Consider the following 13820-nt stretch of genomic DNA (forward strand, 5'->3'; position numbering starts at 1 on the left):
CTTTAAACCGAAAAAAAAGAATCGTAATAAAGGCCCAGTTAATGAAAATTCACTCTCGAATGAACCAACACCCTTCGGTGGATGAACACCGTTCACTTTTGTCAAAACCCCAGAACCGGCGGCGGCAATCAGCTGTTCGCTAGCAGGGAAAAACCAAAACATTTCCCAGCCACCCTCTCTCGGTATTTTCGCCTTCTCCAGGTCGAATCGAAAGGGAGCGAATTTTCCGACGACTCTCATTCTCTAAATCGATTCTCTCAAATTTTCCAGCAGCCAACTCCCTTTGAACGTACCAAGTAGCTACGGCATGGGATCGTATCAGTCTGGCATCCTGCCCAAATTTCCGACTCAACTCGATTCAAATCGAGACTCAAGTTCCACACTCCTCGCACAGTGGCCAAGGTCGGCTTGGAACCAGTTTCAGTTCAGTTCATCGGGATTCGTTCGACAGTTTGGACACGTTGTTTTTTGGGTCCTCGGTGACGGTAGTAAGCCATTCTGGTATTTGGTGTTCAACCGAAGACAGTCCGCGGTTTGTTAAGGGAAAATTTCTGAGGTTCTGTTGAGGAGTTTGAAGGTTGGTGGGTGAAGTTGGTTAGTTGAAAAGGGGTTTTCCACGTGTGTTAAGGTGTTTTCCCAATGTATGTTGAGGGAAATCGGCCGGAAGTTTTCGAAGTAAAAGCTCGTGCCTTGTTTGTCACGAAGTAGAAGACGACGGTCAGAAAGTTTGTTCCCTGTAGTTTTGAAGGATTAATTATGGGCACCGGGAAAGTTACTGGTGTCGGTGCTAACTTATGGGCCTCCGAGGTTCATCATCCGGTGTGACAGTTAATGCTAATGATTGGTGAAGCTCCGGTTTGTGTTGTGTTGCTCTAGCCGGTTCGAAGGACCACGTTAAGTGGTTTTTTTCTCAATTGAGGGAGCGTGGGAGGACGAAGAAGAAGGTTTGCTAAATTAAAGGATCGGATTTTTCCTTCAAGTCTCTAGGGGTTTTTGTTGAAACGACTGGTGGAATTCCTCAGAGCGAAAGAAACAAGAGCCATCCGGATGACTTCGGGCGCTGATTAACAATATTGCGAGCTCACGGTTGGCCTCGTTTTATTTTCTTCGGAGATTTGGCCGCTTTTTGGCGTTTTGTTTCTTGGAAAATTTGTTTCGGATGGGTCCAGGCTTTTAACGAGCGGCCCCGAAGAAAAAGGTGCGCGTTTGAATTGTGGAGTGCTGCTAAGCGGAAAAACAAGAGCGCGTGAATATTCAATGAGTCGTGTTGTTTTTCTGATGAAATCATTAATCACTGGAGGGGGAAATGGAATGAAAAAAGTCATAACCTTTACACCGTTCTTCAATTGCGGCACGGCGCGGTTTTCGTTCGGCCATACAAAAGGAGCTCATTACAATAAGAAATCACCCAGAATGAATCATGGCGTGTGAACCGGTCCAATCACTGGGAAAAGAATAATCAATCATCAGCCAGATCCGGTTCGTAAAACCACCGGAGAAGAGAATCCGCTGCCAAGAGAAGAAAATCACCCCGGAAAAGGTGCATCGTCAGCCAAGATTTTCGGAAATCAATTTCCGGAAATTATTCCTCTTGAAAAGCCGGCACTTCTCGTCGTGGGAATCTCTCAAAGTGACGTATGTGTGTTATTTCGGAAGAGAGAAAGCGAAAATACCACTCAAGTGCGATGGATGGTTAAAGTCAACTTTTTCTGAGAAACAAACCACCCTTGAAAAAAATCCACACATTTTAGCTACTAGCAAATACGTCAGCCGCCTGTCAACGGAAAACATATATTCAGTTCTTCCTCGATTCAAGGTTTTGGGAAGCTGCCTTGAAGGGTGAAAGCAGTAAGTGATGATCAGTCTTTCGGATGTGCCAGAAGTTGGCTTTTTCCCACACATTTCCACCCACTACCAAGTTTGATACCTTAGCGATGAAACAGTGTTTTTGTTGAGCGAAACTGGTCGCTGAAGCTGATAGAAGAAGATTCTGCTGCTGGTGAAGATGATGATGATGATGATTGTGCAATAAATTCTATCCGAGAACGAGAATTCGGAATTCCGAAAGCTTTTAAATCCAGGGCCGGGTGGGTGTCAGAGCAGAGCTCAGCTGGGTTGCTTTTGGTGTTGATTGAAAGCTAGGCTTCCGTTTGAGCAGAAAGCTGCTTGAAGAAATTTGTGAAGATTTATCCACGTATGTATAGCTACCGATACCGGGCCAAGTGTATGAATGACGGCTGATGACGAGTGAATTTCAGGGGTTCGGAAGAGTGAAGTGTTGAAGTAGAATAAGAGTGTCATCGTGTCAGTAGGACACCCGTCTGTACGTACAGAAAAGGTTGAGCCCGTTAAACCGAAAGTGTTTGCGAACAGGTTCTTCACAAATTGTCACGTTATAATCCGGCGACGGAAGGATTACCCGAGTGCGCTGTCAACTATTGCCTTCTCAAGCAGGTTCGTATTTCGACTGTTGAATTGAAACGTACTTTTCCGAAATTTGAGAAATTTTCCGTAAAAAGCTCTATTGTAAACTTGAGAAACTTTCTAATATCTTAATCGAAATGGTCTTCTTTATTTGGTAATAATTTGAATTCTCTGTGATCTTAATAACTCTGTGGTCAATTAAACTTTATTTCAAAAATAAAACTATATTCCTATGGGGCTGTTCACAAATTACGTAAGCACATAGGGAGGGTGGGGGGGTTTCACATTTGCTTACGATCTCTTACTAGGGGGGAAGGGGGGGTATCCCAAAATCTTACGTAAGAAATGTTACATTTAAAATTCATCACAGCCACAGCCATACGAAACCATATTACTCAGGTTTTGCGTTGTGCACCACGATTTGAATCCATCACATTTCGAAAATGACTTCATCCAGGCGCTTTAAATAATGAATTTCTAGACACTTTTTCCAGTGGTAGACACTAACAACTCTAAATTTTACAAACGATTTACCAAAACAAATCCTAAAACTTTATCGCTGAATGAGTCTGACCTTTCAGATTAGTTGACAACGTGATTGTCGTTAAACATTTTTTCCCCAATTCTAGAAGTATAGAATGATATTTTTTCAAGATTTTTATGATTCTCAGGTAAAAAATATAACAATTTTTTAAGGTACCTTGTGCTAACCTGATCTCTCTGTTTTAAATCGGAATTTAGATTTTATATTGTTTATTCGATTGTGAAATTTATTGAAAGTTATTGTTACCCCAAACATGCTACGTCTTGAATAATGTTTTCTTTTATTTTTTATGGTATTGTTATGTATAGATTGTGTTCTTCAAATACAGTTTTTTAATTTTACTTAAAAGGTGCTTTGTTCTGAAGCATGTCAGATTTTTGATAATTTCAAACTATTTTTGAAAAAAAAACGTATCAATTTCCCAAAGTATAATAAACGTAAGATCTTACTAGGGGGGGAGGGGGGGTTTTGAAAAATCTTACTTTGTCTTACCAGGGGGGGGAGGGATGGTTGAAAATTTCCAAAATCGTGCTTACGTAATTAGTGAACGGCCCCTATACAAAGGCATCAGATAGTACATTGTCATTGGTTTTACTATAAAATTTGTTTTTTTCCAACGAGATCTGACAATAACAACCGTTAGTCAATATCCTTGAGGAAGACCACAAAAAAATGGTCGAAACGTCAGGCATTTCAAAAAAAAACCAGTGAACATTTTGGTTTGTATATTTCAGTTGTTTCTGAGATATACACACTTTTGTGCAATCTGAGAAAGTTGTATAGAATATTCTATATGAGCCTGTACGTACCAACGTGTAGGCAGTATACGGACCAAATTTTGCTCACCTTGAAAATATAAAACTTTGTATTGCGTTTTCAACAATTTGATAGCAATTTTGCTTTGCACAAAATCATAGGATTGTACAACTTGAAACTTTCTATTGCCTGCCTTACAATTTGATTACAACTTCTTTTTGCAGTTAGCCTTAGGTTTGTACATTTCTTCACCATTTAATGCAATCTATTGCGACTGTATCCCAAAGCAATTATATTTTTTCCTTATAACGATTTTACTATGAATCGCCGTGAACACAAATACAATAGAATTGAATGTTTACTGCGAAAAAAATTTAACCATATACAACTTCATCTATAGCTTCCCTTAGTCTCGAACGCACAACGTTCCGATCCCTGTCCTTCGATACTTCCTCGGCGCCATTTCATGTTGATACAAACAAGCAAATTTGCTCATGTACAGTTGAGAGTTCCGTTTAAAAATCAGTTGATCGTATAAAAAACCACTGGCTGCATCATTTCGGACTCCAAAACTATTTATAGATGCCGTTTTTTTATATACAACTTTAACCTATGTAATAGACGATTCTATTACAATCAATAATAGTATTCAGCGCTGTGCGATCTTAGCTAGCTATTTACTGTACTGTTAAACGATTCGACAATCTGCAATACATACATAGATGAAGCGTCGCTTGTGTTTTTGAAAACGCCGACAGTATGTGCCACTTTTTTCATTTGTATACTTTTTTTCTTAGTTAAAACTGCCTTCATTTTGGCAACAAAATTCGTTAAGGATTTACAATTTTTGCAATTATTGACATAAGATGATTAAGGTATTTCTTAGCATAGGAATTGCATATTTAACAATTATTTACCGATTAAGTTAATCTCAATAAGCGACTTTGAATGACAAGTACAAGTAGATTGTTTAAATTCCATTATACGACATTCTCACAATTACTGTACGACCTTTCATGGAAATAATATGTCATCGTAGATCGCAAGCATGGAAGATTGCTGTACAATAAGTGGGATTAAATATTGAGCTTTACACAATTCTACTGCGATTCAAAACAACTTTATTGATCTTTCTATACCAGGGGTCGGGGAACTTTTTGAATCATTACCCCAAAAAATTTATTTTAGTTGATATTACCCCATGACGAAGAGCAAAAAAAACGATATCGAAATTTTTTCACTATCTTCATATTATGCCTTCCATAACCCCTCATGATAATTTTGAAAAGAAAACAATAAAAAAAAAAGTTAATTCAAAAATCATTTATGCAGTTTATTGATAAAAAAAACTTATAATACATAACGATGATGATAGAAACAGAAGATTAAAATCAATTGAGGGTACTGTAACAAATAATAAAAAAAATATCATTCTAATAATAGTAGGCAGTAATAAAAATAACAATAATGGTTGTATAATAAAAAAAATATTTAAAAAAAGGAAATAAATTAAAACAATCTTCTACGTTTTGGAGGAATGATGTTTTTTCATGTTCGAAATAATTGCTTCGAAATTGGGATTTTTTTTATGTAAGGGCGATTTGAATACAGTCTTAGGCGTTTAATCGATTTCTGTTCTTCATTTTTATGTTAATTAGAGTGGAAAAGCCTTGTTCGCACAAATATGTTGTTCCAAAGGGCAGTAATTTTTTAACCCCCTCTTCATGTGCAATTTTGAAAGCCTTTGCAACTTTTGACATCCAAAAAGACGACAGATTTGGTTTGTTCTCAAATTGAATGCGGCACAATTTTCCCGTATGTTTGGATAACGTGCCGCTATTAAGCCTACCATTCTGATACCTGAGTTCGACAAAATGTCTAACAATTGTATCCTTGATGTCTGCAATAGTAATATTTTCATCATCTTCCAAAAACAAAGCTAATTAGCTTAGCTTAGCTTAGCTTGATTGACTACTCACATCCACCTTTAATCATTGAACTCGAAATGCACCTTAAAAACTCCTTTAATTTTAAAGTATTCTAGTATACTCTGTGATAGATTTTTAAACTTGGTTTAAAAACATTCAATACATTTCGGATTCCAAGATCGCAGGAGTGGCTCAGTAGAACGGATTCCACATCGCCAATGGTTGCTACTCCGTGATTGACCGAGGCCATCAATTTTGTTCAAAGGTCAAATGAACGGAACCTGGGATTGGCTATACATTCACAATGCACAAAACTGATGCTCTCTCTTTAAACATCAATAACGGCGCCGGCCACGTCCTAGTAGTCAATAGATAGGTTAGGAAAAATGAGAAAGGGATAAAAGAACAACTTTATGCCTAAGGACCGAGGTCACCTCTGCACCCTTGCAAAAAAATTGGGTTGGGAATGAGGGGGAAGGAATTAATTAGGAAACACTTTTGACTAGTGTTATGCTGATAGCCTTTTCTCCTGAAAAATATTTTTAATTTATTTAAACATTCTATCGAAATAAGAAACAACAATTTTGAAAGGTGATTATGACTAAAACACATTCGAAGTTAATCCTATAAACTTAATTTCCATCTTCATCTGTATCTGTTATAGTTGTTGCTCACATAACTCAAAGTTTGAAATGATATTCGAACTGATGTTCTTAATCATATTTAAGTAGGAATATGAAAACGTATGAAAAGTGTAAAAGTTCAAATATTTTGGAGAAAAATTGACAAATAGATTGAAATAAAAAAAGTGAACTGTATTATTGGAGAAATCAAGGTCGAATAGAACGATTTACCCTTTTTTTTTTAAGAAATGAAGAAATAATTGAATGAATTGAATTGAATGAAGAAATAATAACTATGTTAATTTTTTCAGCAATTTGGATTGAATTACTCATGTAACGACTTCCAGCATTTGATCAGAAACATCAGGATTTAACTTGAGCCCTGTTTATGATTTAATCATGATATAAATGAATAACGATCGCTTTAAAGTTTCGAACATTTGAATAAGGAAAAATTGATGAGAAGTTTTGAAATTCTAAACAAGTTATTGAATGAGTTAATCCATGTTAATTTTTAAACCAAAAAGGACCAACTTTGTAACAGAATTGATTAAATTTTTATTTTGAATTGGTGAAATAACGATTAGTTTAAAAAATATTGAAAATCATTCAATCAAAATTACGAAATGTTTTTTTGCGGCATTATTAATGTGACACGAATATTTGTGAATATTTTTTTCACATTGACAACATTTTAGTATTTAAGTTAAATTTACAAGTTTTGATCAACTGATTATAAATAAAATATGAGAATACTTAGCTTTAACGTTTTCCGGATACCAAACATCAATAAATAACCCCGAAGGTTTCTTCCCTGATTAGTATGAGCGGCCGACAGCATTCCAGGAAGACAGGACGAATAAACTTCTGAAATGAGCGTTTGAGACCTCTTGAAAATTTCTCCGTTTTTCAGGGCTGATACCGGAAAACCTTTGGTTATGACTTGAAATTGACTTCAGAAACACTTAAACTAGGTTTGAACTGGAATTTGAACGGTCTCCAAAATTTTCTTCAAAAGTTAAACACGTCCGTCATCGACGGCCACAGCCTACCGAGTCCTCTTCCAAAAACAAAGCTAATCTTGAAAAAGAAGCTATATTGTTCTGTTCTATTCTGTTTCAGTTTTAAACCAAACGCTGCAACCATTTCTGCCGCTGAAATGATATAAATATTTTTTTCTTGCAATTGTTTGTTCACTATATGTATACTTTCAAAAATGTCCGTTAAATAAGCGAGATATGCAACAAAGGAAGAGTTTTTGAACTTATCTGCAAGAATAATTTTTAATAAAAATTTCGACTTCATTTTTGAGAGTCCATATTCGATTTAGTACATTTCCGCGAGAGAGTCACCTTTCTTCTGTATAATAAAGCAGGTCCGTATATTCAGCTTCTCCATCCTGTCATAGTTTACGAAATAGCCGCGTGTTGAGTGCACGTCCCTTGATAAAATTACCAATTTTGATGACATCATTCATGACAGCTTCCTTTTTAGGTTCTAAATATTTTACCATAAGAGCCTGGCGATGGATAATAGAATATTCGGATTATTTTTTTAACGAAAGCCTAAAACAATCAATATGGCCTAGCATAGCTAGAGCTCCATCCACATATGACTTATCAAACAATATCAAAATTTGTATTTTTCAACATTTTGTATTAGGAAACTTCAAACTATGGATAAAAATTTCTATACTTGTTCACACCGTTTATTAATTCTGTCTTATTGTAAATAAATATTATCGATTTGACCATCCTTCGAACTCAATGCTAACCATCTTTATGGGGAATGATGAAAATCTGTACCAATCTGTATAAAATTTGAAGATCGGTACGTACTGAATCTGTACCGAAAATAAATCCTAAAATCTGTACTTTTAAGACAAAATCTGTTCATGTGGCAACCATGCATCATACGTTGAGTGTTCTCCGTTTGCTCAAAACACCGACACAGTTCAGCGAATTATGTTTTCCGGAAAGAATACATATGAAAGGGAGTGGTTGAATGAAGGAATGTATATTAGACTGCCTCAAATTTGTATGGGAAATTTAAAACCTGTGAAATGTTATACGCTGCAGCCTGAAATTGATCCTAGTCCTATTACAAGATCTCATGCAAAATTTGAGCCAGATCGGATGATGGGAAGGGGTCGCTCAACGAGCCTGAAGTTTGTATGGGATTTCGAGACATTTTGTTCAGGAGAAATATGAAAAACCAGTTTTTCATCAATAACTTTGGTTTCCGTCTGCCGATTTCTTTCAAAAACGGTTTTTCTTAAAGCCTAAATTATGAAAAATATTTCATTCGAAGACTGCATTTCAATTAGAATTGAGATAAGAAAGTAATTCGGCTTCAAAAATGGGCTAACTTTTTAAGGATTGTATTCATCACTGTTAATGAGTCGAGGCGGTCGAACATATTGACGCCTCATTAACAGTGCTGAATACCACCGTTAATAAAGTTAGCCCATTTTTGAAGCTTAATAACTTTTTTATCTTAACTCTTATCGAAATGTAGTCTTCGGATGAAATATTTTTCATAGTTTAGGCTTTAAGAAAAACCGTTTTTGAAAGAAATCGGCAGACGGAAACCAAAGTAATTGATGAAAAACTGTTTTTCTCATGTTTCTCCTGAACAAAATGTCTCAAAATCCCATACAAACTTCAGGCTCGTTGAGCGACCCCTTCCCGTCATCCGATTTGGCCCAAATTTGGCATGAGATCTTGTACTAGGCCAAGGATCAATTTTAGCCTGCAGCGCATAACTTTTTGAAAAGTCGGGTCATTTGGGGCACTCTAATGTATATGTATTGCATCCGTAAACACTGAGCGAGCTCTCGAAGCGTGTTTTTTGAATACCCCAGGGGGAAATATTCACTTCTGCATATGTCGCAAAATTCTTTACTTTCGAAATAAAATCAACAAATTCATTAAATTGCAAAATGAAAACATACACTTTTCACTCACAAAATAATTCTGTTACCCCTAAGAATTTCACTTTAGGGGTTACCCCATTTGGGGTAATTTACCCCGGTTCCCCGACCGCTGCGTTAGACATTCATTCCATAACAGTTAATACGAAGCCATGGGGTTGGGTATGTGTGAATGTTGAAAATTGGAATGTTGACGAAACTGCGGTTAATCCGTGCACTTATGGTGGATGAACTACATAGTATGTATGTACATACATACATACATACATACATACATGAATCTGCATTTCTCTCTATACTTCCAAATCGCTCCAATGCTAACTTCTTCCATTTTCGGCAACTTGCTCAGTGAATTGTTAGGGATAGTACACCATTTGGGCATAATATTTTGAGCTTTTCCTGGGAAATGTCTTCAATTTTCATGGAAATTATCAAAACTGTTACTCACGATACAAAGAATTTTGAGATAAATTGTAAACAACAACACCCAGCAGAAATCAGCTTTTTTTCTTTTTTTTTTTAATAAAATGTAGCGGCCCACCACACTCCCCCACACCAAAAAGCTCATTAGAGCCCCCTGATAATGGACGCTACTGTTCTCAGCATGTCTGGCAGCAACAAAAAATAATAAAAAACGCGAGCAAATTTTTACTCATGCTGAGAACTGAAATGTTTCAATTTATTGCGAGGAAATGTAATGATAATACTAAATTAAATACTACATGGATCTCAATGGAAACAGATTTCCTTTAAAGAGATCCTTATAGAGCTTTATAAAGATTCGGAGTGAGCAGGGTTGTATCCAAATCGTGCTTAGATAGCCTATAGGTGAAAATATATTTTTCAAGGGACTGAATATTTATTAACATGATTTGAAAATATTCTCGAATACTTCCACATAACAGCCCCATAACGAATGAAAGGTGCTACGGATCGTAACAAATCTCAGAATCGCGTAAATTTTTTGTGCTACTATTTATTATGACCACCCAAATTTCGGTTCCAAGATGATTTGTTTGCGAAAACTTCATAAAAATATTAGTGGATCTTTTAATATTTAATAAAAACTATCATAAAACAGTGTGTTAGGGGACGTTCAGATACCACGTGGGCAGAAAAATGAGATTTTTGACCCCCTTCTCCCCCTCCGTGGACAAGCGTGGACATTAAGCTAACCCCCTCCCCCTCCCCGGATGTACACGTGGACACATTTGAAAAAGTTTTTATTTTAAAAACCTATAATTTGATAGTTAGAAAACACCACTTTTTGCCTTTTTGTTATAGAAATGGCTGATTTTGTAAAACCGATTACGAATGTCCTGATATAATAAAAATTCAAAATTTTAAATTTCTTTTTATCATATTTATCACTTGCTTTCAAGTAACTACTTATTGTTTAAACATAAACTGGAAAAGTATGCCGTTTTAAGATTATGATTTAAACATCTCGGTAGTGAATTTTGAACAGGGCGAATGCGCCAAATGTAAACAAATGGAGTTATCAGCATGGTGATAAAGTACGTTCGGAGACCTACATTTTGATGGTACAACGTTAAGTGAAGGATAATTGGTTTTCGAGAAATAGCTGATGTCCATAGATTCAAGCCCAAGAGTAAACATCGATAACAGCTGTACCGAATAAGTTTTTCAATGACTTCTCCGTCAACTTCATCGTTGATATCAGTCGCGAATGACATAAAGATGTTAAAACGATTATAATCGAAACAAAAAAAAAAATTAAAACAAAATAAATTTTTTGCTGGGAGCTTATGAAGATGTCAAACTTTGAACGCGTTTTTCTCGAAACAGTGATGTTGGTGCATTCGCCGTATTCAAAATTCGATACCGATCTTAATATTTATTCACCTTTAGAAAATTTTTTGAAAGTAAGTTTGTCCACGTGGACATGACCCAATGACAGCATGTAGTTTAAAGTTTCTATGCTCAAAAAGATGGATCGATTCATGAACCCGTAGATGAACTAGAAGCATTTTCGTGGAAGTAAAAAAATGGTTATATTTTTAAAGTTAAGGGAGACTTGATCCTTTATTGAAGAAGACTAGATTCTTCATTCCGGGGCCCTAATCCTTGAAAAAAAAAAACTTAAAATAGAATGTCAATTGACTATTTTGGTAATACTTTTTCCTCATTTCATAATTGACAAATGTCGGAAGAAGAAAATTTCAAAAACTATATTTCAATCCAGTTCATTGCATACTTTAAGGCGCTATTTTCTAAATTTAAGAGAAAATTAGCTTCCTAAGCCCTTTTTTCCATACAATTATTCTATAAATATCAGTTTTTCGATAAATATTGATAATCTCGTAATCAGCAATGATCACGATCTATGAGAAGAAAAATATACCTTTTTGAACTCTAAGGATCAATTGAACTCATAATGAGCATTTTAGAAAACTTTGTCTGAAAAATATTTTAAGTTTACCATTGGTTTGGAAAATATGATATTATGAAGTTCATATTACACTCTAACGATTTATATACTGAATTTTATTTTTTTGTAATAATTTTTTTATGTCAGAAACATTTAAGTGATAAAGTGATGTAAAAAGCTCTTCATGTGGCATTTTGTAAAATTTTTCAAACAAAGTCCAGTAACTCAAAAAATTATTTTGTTAAAATTTTTTTGAGCTTTAAGAATAGTTGTTTTGCTCCATTGAGCAAATTTTTCTAGAAAATTTTATCCCAGGAAGTCATTCCAGGTTCGAGATATGACTAAGGAATCAAGTATCCCCAGGGATCAATATTATGAAAACAATAAACGCATTGAATAATCTCAATCAAAGCTTTAAAAAGATTACTAAAACTTACAAAGCTTTCATGGCCAAACATGAGCCAAATATCTTAAAACGATTTATATTTTATGTGAAGCCGAGTAATATCAGCTAATAATACGTAAACACTTAGGAGTTCTTAGTTGAAGCTGATGAAGTATTACTGAAATTACTCATATTTTTGTCAAATTTAAATTAACTCATTAACTAAATAAACTTATTTAATAACCGTTGTGCGGGGTGAGTATGGGCCAAAATTAAAAATGTTTGTTTTTGAAATATCTTCATAGGTACCGTAAAATGGGGTAAGATTGATCAATTTTTTTCAATATTTCTCGATTATTTTTTCTGTTAAGGGGAATGTGGTATGTTTCATATTTTTAAAACCAGTACTGGACTCCTATAAATGTAAAACATGGTTGTAGACATTTGATTTGACTACTTTACATTTGATTTTAAAATCGATTTCGTCTTTGTTTAGAATTTGAGGCATTGGGGTAACATGGGTCAGTCTCTTTTTTGACGGTTTTTAACGAGTTTTCTAGATCAAAAAGGATACTGAACACCTTCATAATATTAACAAGTGCTATTAATTGATAAACTAAGGCAGTTCGTGTGTTAAGGCCGAACAACAATAAAAATCGAAAGATGGACAATGATGCTGCATAATTTAAGGGGCTAAACTTTGAAAATTACTTTTCAAATTTTAACTACAAAATAAAAATGAAATTTTGCCTTCATTAAATTCCCTAAGCCATCGCACTATTTCCCTCTAATTTTTTCCTTCAAACTTTACTATTTAATTTGAACGCTTTGATTTCATCAGGAAGGGTGATTGTTTGCGAGCCTTTGAATAAATAAATATTTCAAGATATTGAAATAACAAATTTACTTACATTTGATATTATCAAAAACAGACCAAGTTTTTCTAAATTTGAAATTTAACATGTAGGTTTCTAAACGTAGAAAATAGTTTTCAAATATTTTAACATTAGACTTAGTTATTGATGATTATGTGGAAAAATTTCATGTTGATCAAAGCTGCTCCGGTAATGAATGTTACCCCGTTTTACGGTATCAGAGATATCTTTTTCAAATTTTTAAATATGATAGCCGGCATATCATTTCTACTTATGCTTTAATAATTTTGTCTCATAAATATTCTGTTTTAATTCTAAAAATCGTCTAAATTTAGTGTCATAATAACAAACAAACTACATTCCACAAATTTGTCATGTATTAACTATCGCCAGCAAATTTCATGGTTTTTTTTTCCTGATAAATACGTTCATTAGAATCTGCTTTACCAGAATCAGTGTTCTTTCTACAAATTGGTTTAATATGTTAGAAGTTATTCCAATTTTTTGAAGCAATGTCCAAAATGTACAAATGGGGGTGAAAATGGGCCATGCTAAGGTCGAGGTTTCAACAGCCTTGAAGCTACTTTTTGAGCTGCAAAACACATAAATATTTAATTTATTGTTGTGCAGCAATCGAAAATAACGTTATTTCGCACTTTTCTACACGAGTTCTTGAATTGTGCGACCTACACATATTTTGCAGCCTTTAGAAGTTGCTTTTTTCGTCCCATGAAGCGACTTAAATGATGAAAATCTTTGAGAAAAAAAAGTCTTATGTAGCGGAATTGGAGATAAGTACTTCGGACTTATAAAGAAAAAAAAACATGTCTTCAGCTACTACTCTGAAGAAGCCAAATTTCCCAGCACTGTTAAAAACTTTGATGAAAAGTCTTAAGAAAAATTGAAAAGAAAACTTTATTTTGGGTTTTAAAAAAGCGATACTATTTCAACCAGTGTGGAA

At 34.8% G+C, this 13820-nt stretch overlaps 1 protein-coding gene across 1 annotated transcript in view; it reads left to right on the top strand.

The window, feature by feature from the left end:
* The first annotated feature begins 443 nt into the window (after window positions 1-443).
* The window catches only part of LOC129744096 (nephrin-like), a 457247-nt gene continuing 443870 nt past the window's right edge, over window positions 444-13820 (top strand). The window contains exon 1 of the mRNA XM_055736459.1: window positions 444-2454. The gene's annotated coding sequence lies outside the window, so the exon portion shown is untranslated. The remainder of the gene's footprint in view (window positions 2455-13820) is intronic.

This window comes from Uranotaenia lowii, chromosome 2 (genome assembly GCF_029784155.1).
Source record: "Uranotaenia lowii strain MFRU-FL chromosome 2, ASM2978415v1, whole genome shotgun sequence".
Taxonomy (NCBI): Eukaryota; Metazoa; Arthropoda; class Insecta; order Diptera; family Culicidae; genus Uranotaenia; species Uranotaenia lowii.